The sequence below is a fragment of the Ctenocephalides felis genome, unplaced genomic scaffold (assembly GCF_003426905.1).
Source record: "Ctenocephalides felis isolate EL2017-DRISC unplaced genomic scaffold, ASM342690v1 CF-g0.4_SCAFFOLD_01170, whole genome shotgun sequence".
In the NCBI taxonomy this organism is placed as follows: domain Eukaryota; kingdom Metazoa; phylum Arthropoda; class Insecta; order Siphonaptera; family Pulicidae; genus Ctenocephalides; species Ctenocephalides felis.
In genome coordinates, this window is record NW_020537324.1 from 37,492,791 (window position 1) to 37,512,575 (window position 19,785).

General features: G+C 28.9%; 1 protein-coding gene across 1 annotated transcript in view; it reads right to left on the reverse strand.

The window, feature by feature from the left end:
• Window positions 1-18,751, reverse strand: part of LOC113366623 (proton-coupled amino acid transporter-like protein pathetic) — a 48,305-nt gene extending 29,554 nt beyond the window's left edge. Inside the window, exon 1 of the mRNA XM_026608259.1 lies at window positions 18,539-18,751. The gene's annotated coding sequence lies outside the window, so the exon portion shown is untranslated. The remainder of the gene's footprint in view (window positions 1-18,538) is intronic.
• Between the last annotated feature and the right edge of the window lie 1,034 nt (window positions 18,752-19,785).

Here is a 19,785-nt window from a genome sequence, read left to right on the forward strand (position 1 = left end):
ATTTGCTCAAAATTCTTGGTTATATTTTATCAAACAGGAGGCTGATGTTTCGAGTCAATTGAAGCTTTATATTAACTTCTAGTGAGGCAAGTTATAGTATTAGCAAATAAATCGAAAATGAATATTTTCGCATATCTTTACGGTTCAAAGGTTTCTGAACATTTTGGCATACCTTAGAAAAAAGTTTTATTTTATTATTGTATCTTTCAGAGGAAAGATACAATATTTTTATTTTTAGCTATAAAATTTTCGCAAAAATGTTCTATTTAAAATATTACACATGCGATAACAAAGAAAAGACACTATCTTGCATTTTTGTAAAGATATCCTAACCCGTAGACTCAATAAAAGACGTTAAAATTATACAACATATGTGACTAAAAAAGAAATAAAAATTTTAGTTGAATATTTCACGTGCAGGTTTGCGAATCTAATGATGTTAAAATGAAATGTTTTTGTTATATGCACCAAACTATAAGTAACTATAACCATTGCAATTACTTATTAGAACTTCTGACAGTCTTGTGATAATTTGTTTTTATTCAAAAAACGTGTTCTTGTGTGCTTTAACCGTGACTATTCACTGCAAATATCATTTAAAATTATTTCTAGCGATAATTGTTTTCTTATTATAAAAACGTGTATATAATATCTAACACAAATATGTACGAAAGATGTTGTTTTGAATTTGATTAGCATATTACACATTATGGTATGCTCATGTGTTCGCAAGAAGGTCGTGTTTTTTTTTACTGATCTTCCTTAATTATTTTGAATTAAATATTTATTATGATATAGATATTCTGATCGCATTTAACAAAGTGGACAAAATGCGAACATAAATTATATATATTTGCATTAAGTATATACCATAGGGCAGAGCGGCGCTTAAAGGTCCGCCAGTAAATAGGTCCACTACCAATATCTCGTAAATATAAAGATTTTTTTTTTAGTTATTTTTGAACAGCAATCAGAACCCAATAGTCCTATAAGCTGTTGTGCTGATTTGACTTAATACTAGTCTGTTTGACAGATGGCTACCCAATCAGTTGTCACATCTCTATATGATATATTATTATTACAATTTCTGTAATAGGGCAGACGCCGTCTAACTGACAACAGGCTGCAGGAAGTGGGTATCGAACCAGGGACCTCTGAAATAAGTCACGTCGCTCTTAACCGCTTACCTACGGGCGAGCCCATGAAGAATTTTTAACCACAACATTTGAATGTAGAGCAAAAAAGATGTGTAATCAACCAACGCCTCAAATTAATCAACGTCGTTATCAGGTGTTTAAGCAATCATGTTTGAAAATCTATAACAAAAATATTTTCTTTCGTTGTTAGTTTTTTGGCTGTGAGCACTGTTCTTCAGTTTACGAAAACTTTATAACCTTTAGGTATAAGTTATTCAATTGTTTTATAAGTTGTAGTGTTAATTTTTAGATAGATTCAACCTTTATTTCATATAACTTTTATAAAAGTTTGCATGTGGGTGAGAAATAAAGGACCAACCGAAACTTCACCCTGGCAAGGGTGTAAACAATAAAAAATAGTAAATAAAAAGTATCAAAAAAGTAAATAAAAACAATTTCACAAGAGATGTTTTGAATAAATAGTTATTCCATTTCTCTTGATGATTATTTCTAACGAAATACCAGATCAAGGTAAAATACAGTGATATGTCTATAAAAAATGTACCCATGAAATTTTTATTTTGCATTGGCTTTTTATATTAGGAATAAAACCTTGAATCTGTTTGTCCCTTGGACGACCCATTTTACCTCAGCTATGGGTAAAAGGACCAGTTGACAAATGGGAGTTTTTCTGAACATAGTCAGATGGTTGTTTGATTGGTTTGTCCGTTGGCCGACCCATTTCACCTCAGCTATGGGATAAAAGAACCAGTTGACAAATGGGAAATTTTCTGAACATAGTCAGATAGTTGTTTGATTGGTTTGTTATTTGTTGTGATATTATTGGTTTGGTTATCACAATATAATTTATATTGCCAAACATATATTATAAATGCTTAAAATCAAATTGGACCTTATGCCCTGCTCTATCCTACCATACGTATTATATTTAATGTTTTGAACTATTAGAACCATGATGGGTAAGTTTCTTAAAGAAACGTTTTTGGCTTCATATATTTTTACTTGAAAATATAGATCAAAAATAGTAAGGCAGTACTACCCATCATATTGAACTAGCGGTAAAAGCCGTCAGTCAGAACAACTAGTTCCTCCGGTTGGGTACTATTCTCAGCCAGCTTGAAATCTAGCAGTATGATATCAGATTTTTACTTGTGATTATAGATCTTATCTTTTTGAACATATAGACAATTGGATCTAGGCCTATAAGCTAAAATCCTTTTGTCGACATTTTCTCAAAAACAGATTTACGCTCAGGCAGTCAGATTTTCGACTTTATTGAGAAATGGCTGCGAATGTTTAGCATAGCTCTATTAGACTTTTTAGAATATAAATATAGGTAAATGGCAGGGCACGAAGATGCAATTTGACTTTAAGTAATTTCCACACAGTATAATTACTTAAAGTCAAATTGCACTTTTGTGCCCTGCCCTTTGCCTATATTTATATTCTAAATTAACTAATTCTAACGAAATGAACCACATCACAACTATCGTAATAGACGGGGTTGAATGCGACAGTCAGGGGGCAAACATAGCCAATGTCTTATTTTTAATTTTAAAGTGATTTTACGAAATAGTAGCTACAATATTCTGCCAATGCAAAATATAAATGTCATGGGCACATTTTTTACAATGACAATTATGTATAACCTTGATCTGGTATTTCGTCGGAAATATTCACCAGCAGAGTTGGAATAACTATTATTTTAATTTATTTCTTGTCAAATTGCTTTTTATCTAAATTTGCATCTTTATTTACTATTTTTTATTGTTAAAGCTTTTGCCAGAGTAAAGGTTTATATGGGCCAATTTAAATTTCGACATGTAAGCTATTATATAAGGTTATATAAAAACATCTGTTGAATCTAACCTAAAATTTACAATATATCTTATAAAATAATAAAATAATGTACTCTTAAAAATTATACTAAGGTCAGAAAAATAACAGTGCACACAGCCAAAAAAAATTACAACGAAAGAAAATATTTTTGTTATAGATTTTTGCCGTTTATCTCCTGATAGAGGGTGGTGCGTGATTTGAGACGATAGCGGATTACATTTTTATTTTACCCTACTTTCAAATATTGTTGCTAAATATTTCTCAGTTGGTGGATAACCTTTTTAACCGCGGACCTTTTATGTAAATAAGTAACTATAGTTGATAAACTGGTTGACTGTACTATTTTTGCACAATTCAATTGAATGATATTAAAGATAGAAACGTACATACATTAATTTTATGCAGATATTTACTATAGATAGCTCGTGTGATTAAAAAAAACAAACATTTAACACAGAAAACTTATGGTATATTTCTCTTCAATACCAAAAGTTCCAAATTATATTAATCGAATACAGGTTTACATGAATAGTTTTGATGCAAGGCAATAATGCTAAATGCAGCGTACAAAAGCGTGTTATGAAATTTTCGAAACTGCAATGGCATTTCTTAGTTAGGTAGCAGACAAGTTAGCGTGCGTCAGTAATTATATTTAATTATATGATGTAATGCAAATCCGTTACACATAGAGACACTTAATGACACACGAAACGAAAATTAAATATTTTATCTAGATCAACGGCATATTGATTACGGGCGGTCTGACGCGACTCCAAGCTCCGGATAACGTCATGCAGATTCTATATGCAAATATAATTTATTACCCGCTAAGCTTTTAATAGAAACTGGTAACATGCTAAAAAAAATGGAAACTGATTTCAATTTACTTTTGTTATTAGGTTTTAAAGCAAATGTTGTCGAAATATACTGGATATAGTGAATAGTTTATAAAGCAAAACACATGCTTTTTTATTTGCGAGTTTAAAAAGTTTGATTTTATGTGACATGATACATGTAAGAGTTTTATGCATTTTGATTATATCAAGGTAGAGCGGGGCTCAAAGATACGCGGGTAAAAAGGTCCACCAACGATATCTCAATTAGTGGTGTATGTGTATATCGTGCCTTATGGTAAATTGCTGCAACTTTCCGTATCGTAACGAAATGTTCGAACCTTGTCTAATATTTATAATAATTATGCAAACTGAATTACAAAGTTAAAATTATTTATTAAAAGTAGATAAGTGAGCTTTAAAATTTTAGCGAGAATTAAAATTAAAATCTGAATTAATTTCGATATAATAAAAAAATCAAAAGCAATTGTTTTATCAACACAAGCAGAAAGTTTTTTAAATCATTCAAATCGGATGCTTTGTTCTCTCAAAAACTACTATTTTTGTACATTTAGCTGTGTATCTTCGAACTGGCCTTTGCCAAAAACATTCAGCACATCTCCCTATCGATAGGAATGGAATGTTTTTTGAATCATTCAAATCGGTTGATCCATGCGCCCGAAAACGTGGACAAAAAATTGCGGACACACAAAACACACTCACACACATCCTTTTTATCTGAGGTATGCCAAAATGTTCAGAAACCTCTGAAACGTAAACATAGGCAATAATTTTTATTTTCGACTTTCAGCCAAAGTTAAAACAAGTAAAGTTAACAATATATTAACAACAATATTTGAAAGTAGGGAGAAAAAAGTGTATGAGCAGCCATCACTTTGATTTTTACGACGTCGCTATCAATAAATAAGCTCTCAAGGTTTGAAAATATGTAACAAAAGTATTTTCTTTGGTTGTTAGTATTTTTTTGGTTATCAGCACTGGTTTATTTTACGAGACCGTAATATACTTTTTAAATTATTTAAGTTAACATCAACAGCTCTTTATATAACCCCTATAATAGCTTACATATGGGTGGGGTAAATAGAACCAACTGAACCTATACTCTGGCAAAGGCAAAAACAATAAAAACAGTATACCAGGAAGTAAACTAAGTTGAAAAAAGCAATTTAACAGGAGGTAAATTAAATAAATAGTTATTCCAACTCTGCTGATGAATTTTTCTGACGAAATGCTAGATCAAGGTTATCTCTGTAAAAGAATATATTCATGTTATGTATATTTAGCATTGATTGAGTAATGTAGGTATTCTTTCGTAAAATTCTTTTAAAATTAAAAATAAGACATTGGATCTGTTTGCCCCTTGGCTATCTCATTTTATCCCGTATATTGGTTAAAAACAACCAGATGTCAAATTTTTGAAAAACAGCAAAAATCACGTTTCTTGGTGGGAGTTTCACTGAACATAGTCAAATAGTTGTTTATTGATATGTGCTATTTATTGTGTTATAATTAGTTTGGTTTTTGCAATATAATTGCTCAAAGTCAATTTGGACCTTTGTGCACCGCCATATTCTGTATGTAAATATATATGTATGCTCACCTGTGTATATATATAAAGTATAGTTTTTCTGATTAACAAATTACATTTCAATTTACATAGTAATTCTTCTTATTAATTTGCATATTTATGCAAAGTACAAGAACAAGCCATAAACAAATGTCTTTCGTGCTAATTTAAACAATAAGATTAAGAAATGATTGGTCATAAAAGCAATTATTTTGTACTGAAGTGGGGGAATTAATTTTTAGTGATGACTATATCTGAAGAATGATTATCTTTCAAAGTAACCAAAGACTGCGCATTGAAATTGATACATTTGCATTTTTTCTTCTCTTACTTATTTATGTTACTGTAGATGAATTAGCATACAAAATTAATATCATCTAACGTCAATAAATATGAATACATGCGATAAAGGTTAATTATTTCACTTTCAAATATATTGTATAAAAGTTGCACAACATGTACTTTGGCGTGATGTACAGCTATTACGATATTGAATAATAGATAATTTCCAAAACTTAACTTGTGCAATATAATAATTGATATTTATATTTTAAAAATATACCAAACTTAAATATAACTAGTGGTGCATGGCATCGTCCCTTAAGGCAAATTGCTGTTACTTCCCGTACCCATCCGTACCCGTCAATTCTTTCGATTAAAAAGAATTTTTTGTTTGAAAATTAATTTTTTTTTTTGCTTTTCCGAAAAAATATTCATTTCTTCACACTGTCAACACATGCAAAATGTTTTTGCATTCTAATCAGATGATCCGTTCTCTCAATAACTGCTTCACTTATTGCTCCGTAGTTTATTACCGATTTTTGGACGATTACTATAACTACGGGAAAGTAAAAATGCATGCAATTCTTCTCCATTTTGATTCGATAGGACCCTAAATCTTGTAAATTGAATGATGTTTTTCTCAAATTTGAGATTTGATTTAAAGATTATTATTATTATCTTATGAAGCCAGAACAAACTGCTCATTTTATAATGCTGAAACATTTACTATTACTATTCTCACTATACTAAATATCAAACCAGACGTAAGTGACATTTTGCTTAAGGCAATTTCTTTTTTTATTACAATGTATGTTTGTAGTGGAACTTGAGAAAGACAAGTTCTGTTCTAAGTTTTTCAAATTATGGAGTACTGTATATAATTAATTCGCAAAATTTCTGAAGAAATTCAACACCTTTCCATGATAATACTTTCGCTTTTCACTGACTGTATTTTATTTCAGTATCAACGGTAATCAGTACAAAACACAGAGTTGAATATACATGGTATATCTTTTGCCATTTGATCTTAAGACTTTCTCCGGATATTCCAAATTTTAATAAATTTTTATAATTAAAACACTTTTCCTCTGTCCATGAACAAAAACCATAAACTCTATCAGTGGAAAAAAATCAATCAAGAAAGTCAAAAATATAGTGATAACTTTCGAACAGTAAACTTATCGAGTTTCATTAAATGGTTTTTAATTTTTTGTAATTAGTGTAAACGTGGTGGTGGAAAGGTTTTCGACGCTCACAAACACACATACTTTTTTTTAATTTTGAGACTTACAATTAGTAAGTCGCATTTATTTTGTTGAAAACATAAATTTCTCCTATGAATAGTTAATTAAAAGTAATTTTTTTACGCGGGGAATATGAAAATTCTCGCGCGGCACTGCTCTAATTTTAAATTGCGTCATATTGTGATGCAGATGAATTAGTTCAATCAATCAATACCATACTTGATTTTTTAAATATTATTTGTTGAAAATGTTAGCGAGATACAGCAATAATATGCTAAATAACTATTTATTTTATGCATAATCAAATTTAATAAATTTACACCACTGTACTAATTAGTAATGATAATAGCATTTTACGATATTTTATTCATATTTAAATTTAGATATGTTCTTCACATATTTATAGTTTTCAAAGCACTTTAATAATAAGAAATTATCAGAGATGTACTAGGGCAAAGAGTTCATTTAGATGTTATTTTCTTCATGTGCATATATTATATAATTCAGTTTTTATTCGAAAATTTTAAAATTTCAAATCTTGTAATGCACACATGATAAATATTTCGTGGTGGTATATTATAATAAAAAAGTTCGTGGTGAATTACAATTAAAAATTGTGTGATGTATTACAATTAAATTTTAATTTTAATCCATTACATTTCTGCTTTGATATCACACACCGCAATTAGCAAGATTTCTTTTATGATACAATTATATTATATAAGTTTAATAATTGTTTGCACCATAGATAATTTTGTAGTGTATGGCATTGTGCCTTAGGGCAAATTGCTGGAACTTCCCGTACGGTAACGGATTATTTGAGGAATGTTAAAAGTTTACAAATATATATTTATTATAAATACTGTAGCCTTCATTATTTGTGTGTTATAGATAAAATATAAGAGCTTGTAAATTGTACGACGATGTTTATATATGTTTATATAAAAAGTAAATGAATAAACCTTAATCAATCGGACTTAAAATGAAGGACCATTGTTTAATATTTATAAGAATAATTAAAGTGAATTTCGAAGTTAAAATTATTTATTTGATGTTTATAAGTGAGTTTTAGAAATTTAGCTAAAATTAAAATTAAAATTCGAATCATTTTCGATATTCAAAGAAATTTTAAAATAAAAAAACAAATTTTTCTTTCCCCAAAAACAATCGTTTCTTCAGCACAAGCAGAGAGTATTTTGAAACATTCAATTCGGATGCTTAGTTATCTCAAAAACTGCCATTTTTGCACATTTGGTTTTATATCTCCAAAACAGCTGGATCTACCTTTATTAAAAACTAATCACCACTTTTTCCCATAATTACGAATTAAATGTGGATTTTTATTTACTGCACTTCTTGCTCCGTATCACCGAAACGGCTGGACCTGTCTTTGCCAAAAAACTAATCAGCACATCTCCCTATCCATAGAAATCGAATGTTTTTTGAATCATTCAAATCAGTTGATTCGTGCGCCCGATTGCGTGAACGAAAAATTGTATTCATACATACACACAAACACACATTCATTTTTTTCTAAGGTATACCAAAATGTTCAGACACCTTCAAAACATGAAGATATGCACAAACTTTCAATTTCGATTTTTGGACGATTACAATAACTTACCCTATGGAAAGTTAACAAGTATAAATGGTTCCTATGCCTTATTCGGCATCTTAGTAAAATATACTAAATATGATAAATAAATATACAGAATATCTCATATATTGTGAATAAAATCAATTTGTCATTAGGCTTTCCGCGGCCAAGTGATTAAAGCTATTTATTAGCTTGGATCAATCGTCGTTTTAATCTGGAACATGTGCGGGTGTACTTGTGTACTGGAAATCCTTTCCGAAAATTGTTCTCATATTATAAAAAACGGTCAAAAAGTGTAATTTCATAATTTTCAATCGCCGTCGAAGGACTTTTATTTAATAAAAACGATGCCTTGCTTGACTCGCTATTAAAATTTTGATAACAATATTGTTATGTTATTAGATATAGAGTTAAATACGATTTTTCCTCATAAATATTTACACCTTTTTAAAGTTAATCTGAATTTGGCACGTAACATTGTCGGAAAAAAACCTTGGAAAAGCAATGCCGTGTCCTCAGACAAACCTGATTTGCAATTTTGCGCGATACGTCCATTGTTACAATAATAATATAATTTAGTATGCAGACTGCACAATCATATCACATTATTATTTTACGCTCTCAAAATATACTACTTACACCGGAAAGCTCGGTCAAATTTTAAAAGTCCGTATCCAAAAACCTTGGAATTTTTATAGTAATAGTAATATTTATTATATAATACCATCATATCACATTACTATTTCGTGCTGGAAGATATAGTATCGACACAATAAGAAATAGGCGATTATTAGTAAGCACTTACAAATTATTTTAATAATTTATCCTTAAGCCTTGTATTAAAATATGTGTTACACCTAAGGTGTAAGTGACATTTTTCCTTAATATATGTAAGTAATCGGCATGACTCGAAATTTTGCAACATTTTTGTTTCGAAATTTCGAAAGTTTGAACATTTAACAAATTTCGAAAGTTTAAACTTACCATGGCAAACTTTGTTGAATTTTTATAATTAAACGACTTGTCCCCTAATATTGTATTATAATCTTGAACGGGATGATATCCATCAAAATTGTGATATATTTAAAAACTAATTACGAAAAATAGGCCTGGCTGATTTTTACCAAAAACTAATCAGCACGATACTGCAACTGTTATTTATAATGGTTTTTAAAGTTTCTGAATTGTTCCAAGATTTTTGGCTCTAACATGGACGAACATTTTTGTACATATATAGATTTGTTTAAAATACATTAATTTTTGTTGACAAAATATATGAAATGATATAATAATTATAAATATTTTTGCGATATTTAAGTATTCAAACATAAAAATAAGTTAAAAAAAATATAAATTAATTATAAGGTGACGGGATTCGAACTCGATCACTTTTAACTTTCTTATCCATAAATCCGAATGCAAAATGTAGAAGCAGGCGTTTTAACAAGCACAGCTATCAGGACACGTTAATCACGACACATTAATAGGGAGCTTTGAATTGAAAAAATTTAATTAACTTATATAATTAAACCACTTCACATATGCCTATAATATTTTGGTATGTTTGGTTTGACTATAAACTCTGTCACCATGGAAAGTTTTATCAAAATCCCAGAAGGGTAAACCTGAGAATCAGCTTAGATGACCGACGCAAAAATTTCATTGAATGGCTTTTAAATGTTTGGAATTGGTGCAAAGCAGCAAAATTTTTGAGAAAACGTCGACGAGAGGTAGAAATTTGTCTCACATGCACATACCTTCGAACACAAACTTTTTCAAATTTCGGTTTCAAATGATTCAAAATGACTTGAAACGTTAAATTTGCAATCACTCTTGCGAAAAGGGAGCATTAAACACGCCACAATTGTTTTTCGAAATATGTCACAAAAGAAATGAGCGAATTTCAAATACCAGTAAAAGCGTATGAATGGCATGACATCGCATCGTCCGAACAAGGCCAAGGTAACTATTGTATAATGTCCTGGAGCACCGATATTTTGTACGAATACCACATGTAGTGCGCTCGCTCAAACATGCAGTGCCAAAAATAGAACTGATGGTTATAAATAAGCATTGATTTTTAATTTGCAAATTGCTGGAACTTCACGTACTGTAATTAACATGCGAAGAATAAAAACTAGCTGTAAGTGGAATTCTGTCTTATGGCAATTAAGGCGCCTTAAGGCCCATCGTGCCTTGAGGCAAATTGCTGGAACTTCCCGTACCGCAATTCAAAATTCGAGTAATTAAAAATAATCAATAATAATCAATAAAAGTTGATCAATGATTTGAAACTTTTAATAAAATTTCGAACCATATTAAATCATTCTATCTTAAATCATTTATTTTGAAATGTTTTGGAAATTCTGAACTTTTTTTCGAAGCAATCGTACAGCTTTAACTGCATAAAGACGAAATATCGAAGCGCGTAAGCGCCGCGTCGCCGTCTAACGCGTAAAAATTGGTACGGAACCCATAGGAATGTAAACAAAATTCATACTTATTGTTAAAATCTCTATAAAATATCTGATAATTTGATGTGCATATGTCTAAAGATCATTTTTGACCGCCAAATGGCATTTTTTTTACTTTTTTCATCTCTAAAACCGCTAGACCTGCCTTCATGAAAATTAATTCAACTCTTCATCTTGTCAATACAAGTAAAATGTTTTTTGAATTATTCAAATCGGACGCTCCGTTCTCTTAAGAACTGAGTTACCGTTTTTGGCACTTTTTGCCCCATATCTCAAATCAAATGTTCGATGAATATTCAATGTTTTCAAATAGATTATTATAACTGTTGTAACATTGTCTAATATTTATAAAAATTATATAAACATAATTGCGAAGTTGAAATTATTTGTTCAAAGTATATTAGAACTTTAGTCAGAATTAAAAATAAAATTTGAATTATTTTCAACTTTTTTTTTAACAAAAAAGTTTTTCTGAATAAAATAAAATTTGAATCAAAAAAAAATTCCAAAGGCAATTATTTTGTTAAAACAAGCAGCAAGTTCTTTGAATCATTCAAATCGGACCCTTACTCTAAAAAACTGCCATTTGTTGCACATTTAGCTCTGTATCTTCGAATTGGTTGGGCCTGCCTTTGCAAAAAACTAATCATCACTTTTCCCTATCATTACAAACTGAATATTTTTTAGATCATTCAAATCGGATGCTCCGTTCTCTCAAAATCTCGATTTCTTTTTCGGCACACTTTGCACCGTATCTCTGAAACGGCTGGACCTGTCTTTGCCGAAAACTAATCAGCACATCTCTCTATCAATAGGAAATAGTAAGCTTTATTATATAAGGTAGTTACATTTTTATGTCACGTTTAAGTTTTAATATTATTTAACACTATCTTAAAACAAAAACAAAATGCACATTTATAAAAGAAAATATAATGGGACGAATTCTATTCATATTTCATAAGTGAAAAAAGTTTAATAATCTCAGCTTGCTTTAAAGGGATATTTTAATCTAGAATTCTTCTTTTTTATCTTTTCAAGTTTTAACTATTGAATAATATGTGTACAAGAGATTTTCTCAAAATTTAAATTATTTTTGGAAATATAGCTGTTTGACCACGATAATCCTTTTCTGTTTCCTTCCACCTCAAAACTTTAAACTTGTTTTTCTCTAAACTGTCTTTTGCAATATGATGCCTAAAAAATCCCAACTTGTACTGGACTGATTTACTTGAAAATTTTAAAGATCTCTTTTTTATATTCCCTTCAGTACATTTTTTTTCCTTATATTTAGTCCCCAAATTGCGTATATGAATGCCAGAAAGATGTTTATGATTTAAAAGGCTTCATATCAAATTTTATAATATGGATTGTATATGCCAAATACTCGTTTTCAATCAAAAGGTGTTGACTTTTATATCATTTTTCTACGTATTTTCAAAGCAGTTAGTCGTCTGGCATTTTTAACACGATTTTAATGTTCCCGGAACTATTAAAATCGTTTAATTTGTTGACTCTCGAGAATATGGCATATAAAAACAAATATCACACGTGTTAAATAATTTACCCGAATTTTAATTTTTGCTAGATGACATGATGTGACTAAAATTGTGAAGTAATAGACCATCAGAGCAAAAGTGTAATTTTTTTATATGCAGTACAGGGTATATTTTAACTAATTTGCCTTTATCGCAATTATATGCGTTTTCAAGAAATTTTGTAATATAATAAAATTACAATTTATGATACCATTCCGTAATTCTTAAATATTTTATGTACCGTAACCTTAAAGGTGAATATATGTTATATCCCCATTAAGTCTCATTTGACATATGATACTCTTTCACAAGATGAAAGAAAAGATCTCTCAACAAAACATAATAATAAAGTTTTTATGACATTTTAAAATTCTGAAATCGAATCAACCATAAACATAATAATAGTTTCTGTTTAACGGAAAATATTTCTATGTTTCGACAATAAAAAAATACACTGGGTTATACGTACAAAATGATTTATTATTTAAAATCAGTTGTTTTAATGTCCGTTTCTTCTGAAATGTTTTTTTTTTCCAAACCAAATGAGATGACGCTAATAAAACTATAAAACTTTTACATGTTTTAAATTATTAATGAGGCATACGAAAACATTATTTTAATTTTTGTCACAAAATATGTTTTGATGAATTGATTTGAGGATATTCTGTAATATTGATGGACACAAAACATTAATATTTTATTTGAAAAAATTACATCTTGAGCACACAGTTTTTCTTGAAAGTTTTAGATTGTGTAAGTTTATTATAGTAGTGCTTTTATTTAGAAAAACTTAAGTTTGGAATTAATTCAATAATATGAATCAAATCATCATGAGGCTTAATAGGAATTAAATTACGAACTATTAATAATAATATCACCTTAATATAAGTAATTATGATATTAAAACTCGTATGTGGGGCATTAGCGGTTATATTTTTATATGAGTAATACTATTGTACGTAAACAATAATTATTAATTATAGTGGTATAAAATTACAATATAAATTCTGTTTGGATTAACAATTAATTATCTATCTATTGTAGTTGAAGAACCATAGGCTATTGAAGAATTGTATAATTCAATTTATTAATTATACTACTATATGTACTAATACAATAAGAGTTTGAATTGGCAAAATAGTTTCCATACTCACACCATAAAATCGTAACGAAGTGCACTGTATATAATTTTCTTTATTAACTATATTGATTATAGTAATAATAATCATTATAAAAAATTGTTGAAGGTTAAGCAATATATATAAAAGTGTATTAGAGATTAATAGATGACATACTCAACGATTTAATAATTTTATTAATCGAATATTGACCATTGTGCCAATTAATGGTGAGCTCTCAAAAAGGTACAAAATATTTTTTTAAGGTATGTTATTTATTAACTTCATGTAGGGTAAGTTATAGTAATCGCAAGAAATTGAAATTGAAATTTTTTATGTTTCAAAGGATTCTGAACATTTTGGCACACCTTAGAAAAACAATGGATGTATGTGGGTATGTGTGCGTGCGCGTGTGTGCGGATACAAATTCCGTCGACGATTTCGGAAACACCGATCAATCAAAAATTATTCAAAAAACATTCGAATCGTATTGATAAGGAGACGTGCTGATTAGATTTTGGCAAAGGCAAGTCTAACCGTTTCGAAGACACGGGGCATTAAGTATCAAAACGGTAACTCAGTTTTTAAGAGAACGGAGCGTTCGACTTAAATATTGAAAACACATTTTACTTGTATTGATAAGATGAAGAACTGATTAAATTTTGGGAAGGTAGGTCTAGCGGTTACAGAGATCTAGTGAAAAACTAAAAAAAAAATACCATTTGGCGGTTAAAAAGGTCATTAGACTTATGCACATCTAATTATCAGTTATTTTATGGAGAATATGTATCAACTTTGTTTACATTTCTATGGGTTCCGTAAAATCGTTTATTCTATGGACGGCGACACGGCGCTTATGCGCTTTGATATTTCATCTCTATGCAGGTAAAGCAGTGCGATTGCTTTAAAAAAAAGATCAAAATTTCAAGTCATTTTTTTTTCAAAAATGTAAAATTGTTCAAAAATCTAATTTTTTCAAAGTTTAAAAAAAAATTAATCTTATTAAAAAAAATAATTTTTGGTATGGGAAGTTGCAACAATTGGCCTTAAGGCACGATGCCATACACCACTAGTTTTACGACATCCCGAAAGAGTTTCAGGTCATCAATTAAGAACATGGTAAATGTTAGAAAATAAACAAGACAAATGGAGAAGATTCTTAGCTTAAGATTTTTTTTAACAACAATATTTGAAAGTAGAGGGGAAAATGTATAACCATCTATCACTTTGTTTGTTACGACGTTGCTATCGGAAGTTAAACGGTAATCTTTGAAAATTCATAACAAAAGTATTTTCTTTCGTTGTTAGTTTTTCCGGTTGTGAGCATTGTTGTTTAGTTTACGAAACTTTAATATAATTTTTAAATATACCTTATTTAAATGTTTTATAAGATGTATTTTATAAGATGTATATAACATCTATAAAAGCTTACACGTGGGTGGGGCAAGAAGAACCAACTGAACTTTTACTCTGGCAAAGGTGTACACAATGAAAAATAATAAATACTAAATCAGTAAAACTCGCAGCTAGTTCATCTTTGTAGAAATGTGTTTTTGCTGTTTTCAAAAGCGGATTCAGTATTATATATATATATATATATATATATATATATATATATTTGATACATATTTGTAATATTTTTGCAGCCCAACCGTCAAATTAAAAAAAGATTAAATAACAAAATTATTTATTCTCTATTTTTCTTTCCCCTTTCGTTTCTCACAACCTCCTTCCACTCCTTCATTACACGTGCGTTGTAACATTGATCAGTGTCGACAATGCAATGCTATCAATAACATTAAATATAGGAGGGCAATATGTGCTCCTTCTATTTCTCGTTTGTTAATATAATAGTATTTTATTATTTTACACAAATTTAGTGTTCAATCAATTTTACATCATAATTAATTTTTTCTGTTGCTTTTCCTGGTTTGGTATGTATAATTTTCTCCTTTTATATATTTATATTTATCATCAACTGTGTATTTATGTTATAAATTTTTAGATTACTGAATGATGACACACATCAAGTGTCGAAACGTTTAATTGAATAAATAATTTTGTTATTTAATTTTTTTTTAATTCTGCAAAAATATTTAAATATATATATATATATATATATATATATATATATATGTCGAAACAATACATATAATATATGTATGTATGTTTGTGTACATGACTGTATAAATTAACATTGTATAAAATGGAATATTCAAATTGATGCAAACTTATGTAATCAGAAGTTTATTAATGCAATTCTATTCATAGTTATCATGCTAACTGCAACAAATACAATGATAATTAAAAATGCGTATATATAACGATTTTGAATAATCATTATTTTTACGTGTTTACAAAATTCAACTATGTATTTAATTTAGAAGATTTTATTTTAAAATATTGATATAAATGAATCATTGGAAAAATAGTGATGTGCGGGTCAAATTATTAAAAGCGACAAGGTAAAAATTTCAGTTGGTCTTTTTTACCCCACCTATGTAAGCAATTATAGACGCTATATTCAACTAATACTTAACTAATTAACAATACATCTTATAAAACAATTAAATAATGTGAAATTATTTTAAGGTCTCGTAAGCTAAACAACAGTGCTCACAACCAAAAAAACTAAGGAAGAAAGAAAATACTTTTATACATACATCAATTGGATTGTGCTAGATTTATATTTTGAAAAGTCAAGTTCAAAATCTTTAAAATCTGAGACAAACTGCGATAACTTTTATTATCTTTAAGCTGTAAGAACATTGATCAATTTCAAATACTCACGAAATCTTACACTTTTTCTGTCTGAAATTAAATAATCCAAATTGGATTAAGCGATTAGAATGATTTCAAAACTAATCGATTGCCCCATTTGATTAGCTCGAATGATTTGTTACAAAATGTACGTAAATGGAACTATGAAATTGAAGTCCAAAGTAATTCATACTTTTGTAAGTCTTTGAGCAATATTTTTTATAAATATATAATATTAAGAACTATGCGAATTTTAGCATTTTGGAAACATAAATGAGAATAATTTAGAATTTTTGATCAGGTATAATATAAAATTTAAAGTTGATTACCTGACTTTTCAAATTATTTCATTATTATATATTAGATTTCATTGTCATTGATAAACCTCTGAATGATTTATCAAAATTTGAATAGCCGTTTAGAAGCAGTTTAGGGACAACATACGTAGAGAAAATTTATATATAAGATATTATTAGTAAATAATTTTTATTTTAATATATTAAACAGAATGATTATTTTCGATAATATAATTATATATTGCTAAATTACTTTGCGAGAAAAACTTTTTTTAACTTTCCGTAGGGTAGTTATAGTAATGGGCCGAAAATCGAAAATGAAAATTTTTGCATTACTCGACGTTTTGAAGGTTTCTGAACATTTTGGCATACCTCAGCAAAAATGGATGTGTGTGTGTGTTTTGTGTGTCCGCATTTTTTCGTTCACGTTTTCGGGCGCACGGATCAACCGATTTTGATGGTTCAAAAAACATTCGATTTCTATTGATAGGGAGATGTGCTGATTAGTTTTTGGCAAAGGCAGGCTTAGCAGTTACGGAGATAAAGAGCAAAGAGTGCAGAAAATAGGAATCGAGTTTTTGAGAGAACGGAGCATGCGATTTAAATGATCTAAAAACAGTCAATTAGTAATGATTGGGAGAAGTGGTTATTAGTTTTGGCAAAGGCAGGCCCAGCTATTTCGAAGATACAGAGCTTATTATTATTTTTCAAAAAAAAATTTTTTGTATATCGAAAATAATTCAGATTTTGTTTTTAATTCTGACTAAAATTCTAATATACTTTAAACAAATAATTTCAACTTTGCAATTCAGTTTATATAATTCTTATAAATATTAGGCAATGTTACAATATTTATAATAATCTATTTGAAAATATTTAATATTTCTCGAACATTTCGTTAAGGTACAGAAAGTTCCAGCAATTTGCCTTAAGGCACGATGCCATACACCCCACTAGTTTTAATTATGATCTGACGGCTAATAAAATATCTCTATAATTCATATAATATGCGCTATGAAAGTCGAATTTGGAATGTGATTTTTTACAGAGTACTACACTATATATGATAAGCCATCACTTATAATTATTAATTTAACGCTACATTTTTATTTGAGTCATTCAGAATAGTTTTCAGTTCCACATTTTTTTGTTCTTTTATAGAAATCATTTTAAAACTTTCAAGGTGACACTATATCGTTGTATATTATATATATATATATATATATATATATATATATATATATATATATATATATATATATATATCATACATTTGTAAAATTCAAGTTATACACTTTACATTATTATCGCAATTTATATTCTATTCAATTCCTAAATGATGTCACGCATAATTTATTGCTAATTGTTCTTATTAAATTTAATTATTTAATCATCGTTTTTACGTTCCACTGATATTGTTTTTATTAACCTCACGAAAGGATTAAGCCATGCACATTATCATATTCATTTTTTTTATCCATTCGACGTTTTGTTTTATTCATAAGATTTTAACATATTGATTTCAAGATGCATTATTTTTTTATATTCTATTTATGATCACTTTTTTTCTCAAATTTTGTTGAGTCGAATTTGCATATACGTGTTTATATACCGTATTCAGCATTCATAGTAAATTTTTATACAAAGAAGTGAGATTCGATCGCGGTACCTCTATCATGCGAGCCGAGCATGTTGCCATTAGGGCCATGCTCACCGCTGTTTCACTAATATAGAGGTAGTAAAATTTAGAAAAAGAATTATATGATATTTATCAGTATTGTAATTTTAAAAAATGCAGTTAAAATTCAAACTTACCTTGTTGGTTTCGCGCAAAAATTTCAACAATACAATTTATATTCGATTCGTCACGAAATTAAGCTTCTTTTTTAGTTTCACTTTCAAATATTAATTTATATCACTGAAATTGATCTGTGCACAGTCATGGATAACTAATCCACATCACAGCGTGTTGACCAATGTCACTTCGGCTATGCGTTGTCCCTCATGTGATTTGTTTTTGCGAGCAAAGATAAATAAACACTAGCAGCCGTTTGCAACTCGAACAGGTGATTTATAACCTCCCACCACGGGGTCTCTTGTCTTGTCTCTTTATCCAATATTGTGAAAAGTGTCAGAAGTTTTTCTGGTTTCTCGCCATTCATTCATCATAGGTTCAAAATGCATTTGGGTTCGTGAATTTAGGTGCGGAAAAATTTAGGATAATCAAAAATCTTGATTCTGATAAATTTCGTTTTTGTATTTAAATACATTTTTTTAAGTATTCTATCGTTTTATTAAAAATATAACTCGCCGTTTTCGTAAACATAGCGAATTCAATAGAAATCCAAAGTTGTTTAATCCCAAAGGTCCACTGCATATTTTACCAAAATATATGCTGTTAATGTTAATACTTTTAGTTTTCTAGCACAGCAAATTTCTTACACTCAGCGTTTTCAGTAGTAGGGGTAATTCACTATAGGTATAAGTAAGTAGGGTAGAGTGGTTTTTAAAGGCCCGCGGGTAAAAAAGTCCAGTTATTGTTGTGATTTGTTTGAATTAAACAAGATTATCAATTCTAAGGAGTTCTAACGATTTATCAGTGGTAATAAATATGAAACAAAAAAATTAAATACATTTTGTTTAATATTTTTTTATTCTTATTCCATAAAATGAAATATTTTTCTATCGGTATGCTTTAGGTCCTTTTGGGCAGTTTGATTAGCTCTTGAAAAAAGTGTGGAAGTGCATCATTTTTATTGGTAATATAAAGTTGAATTATAATAAATTTTTAGTTTGGTTATTATTTTCGACTAATTTTAAAATTTGTACATATTATTTTGCTTCAAATTCGCCAATCTATGAGAATGTGTAATAATTTTTGTCTTTGCTAAATTGTTAAAATAGTTATCTTTAATAATTTAAACAAATCACACATCGGTGCAATTGGAACAAAATCTTGCTCCTAGTTGTAGAATGATATTATCTGGTCTAGCTATTGTCTGGTATGAAGATGAGATGGATGTATAGTTTGTAAGATGTGGTCAAAGATAATGTACACTGTG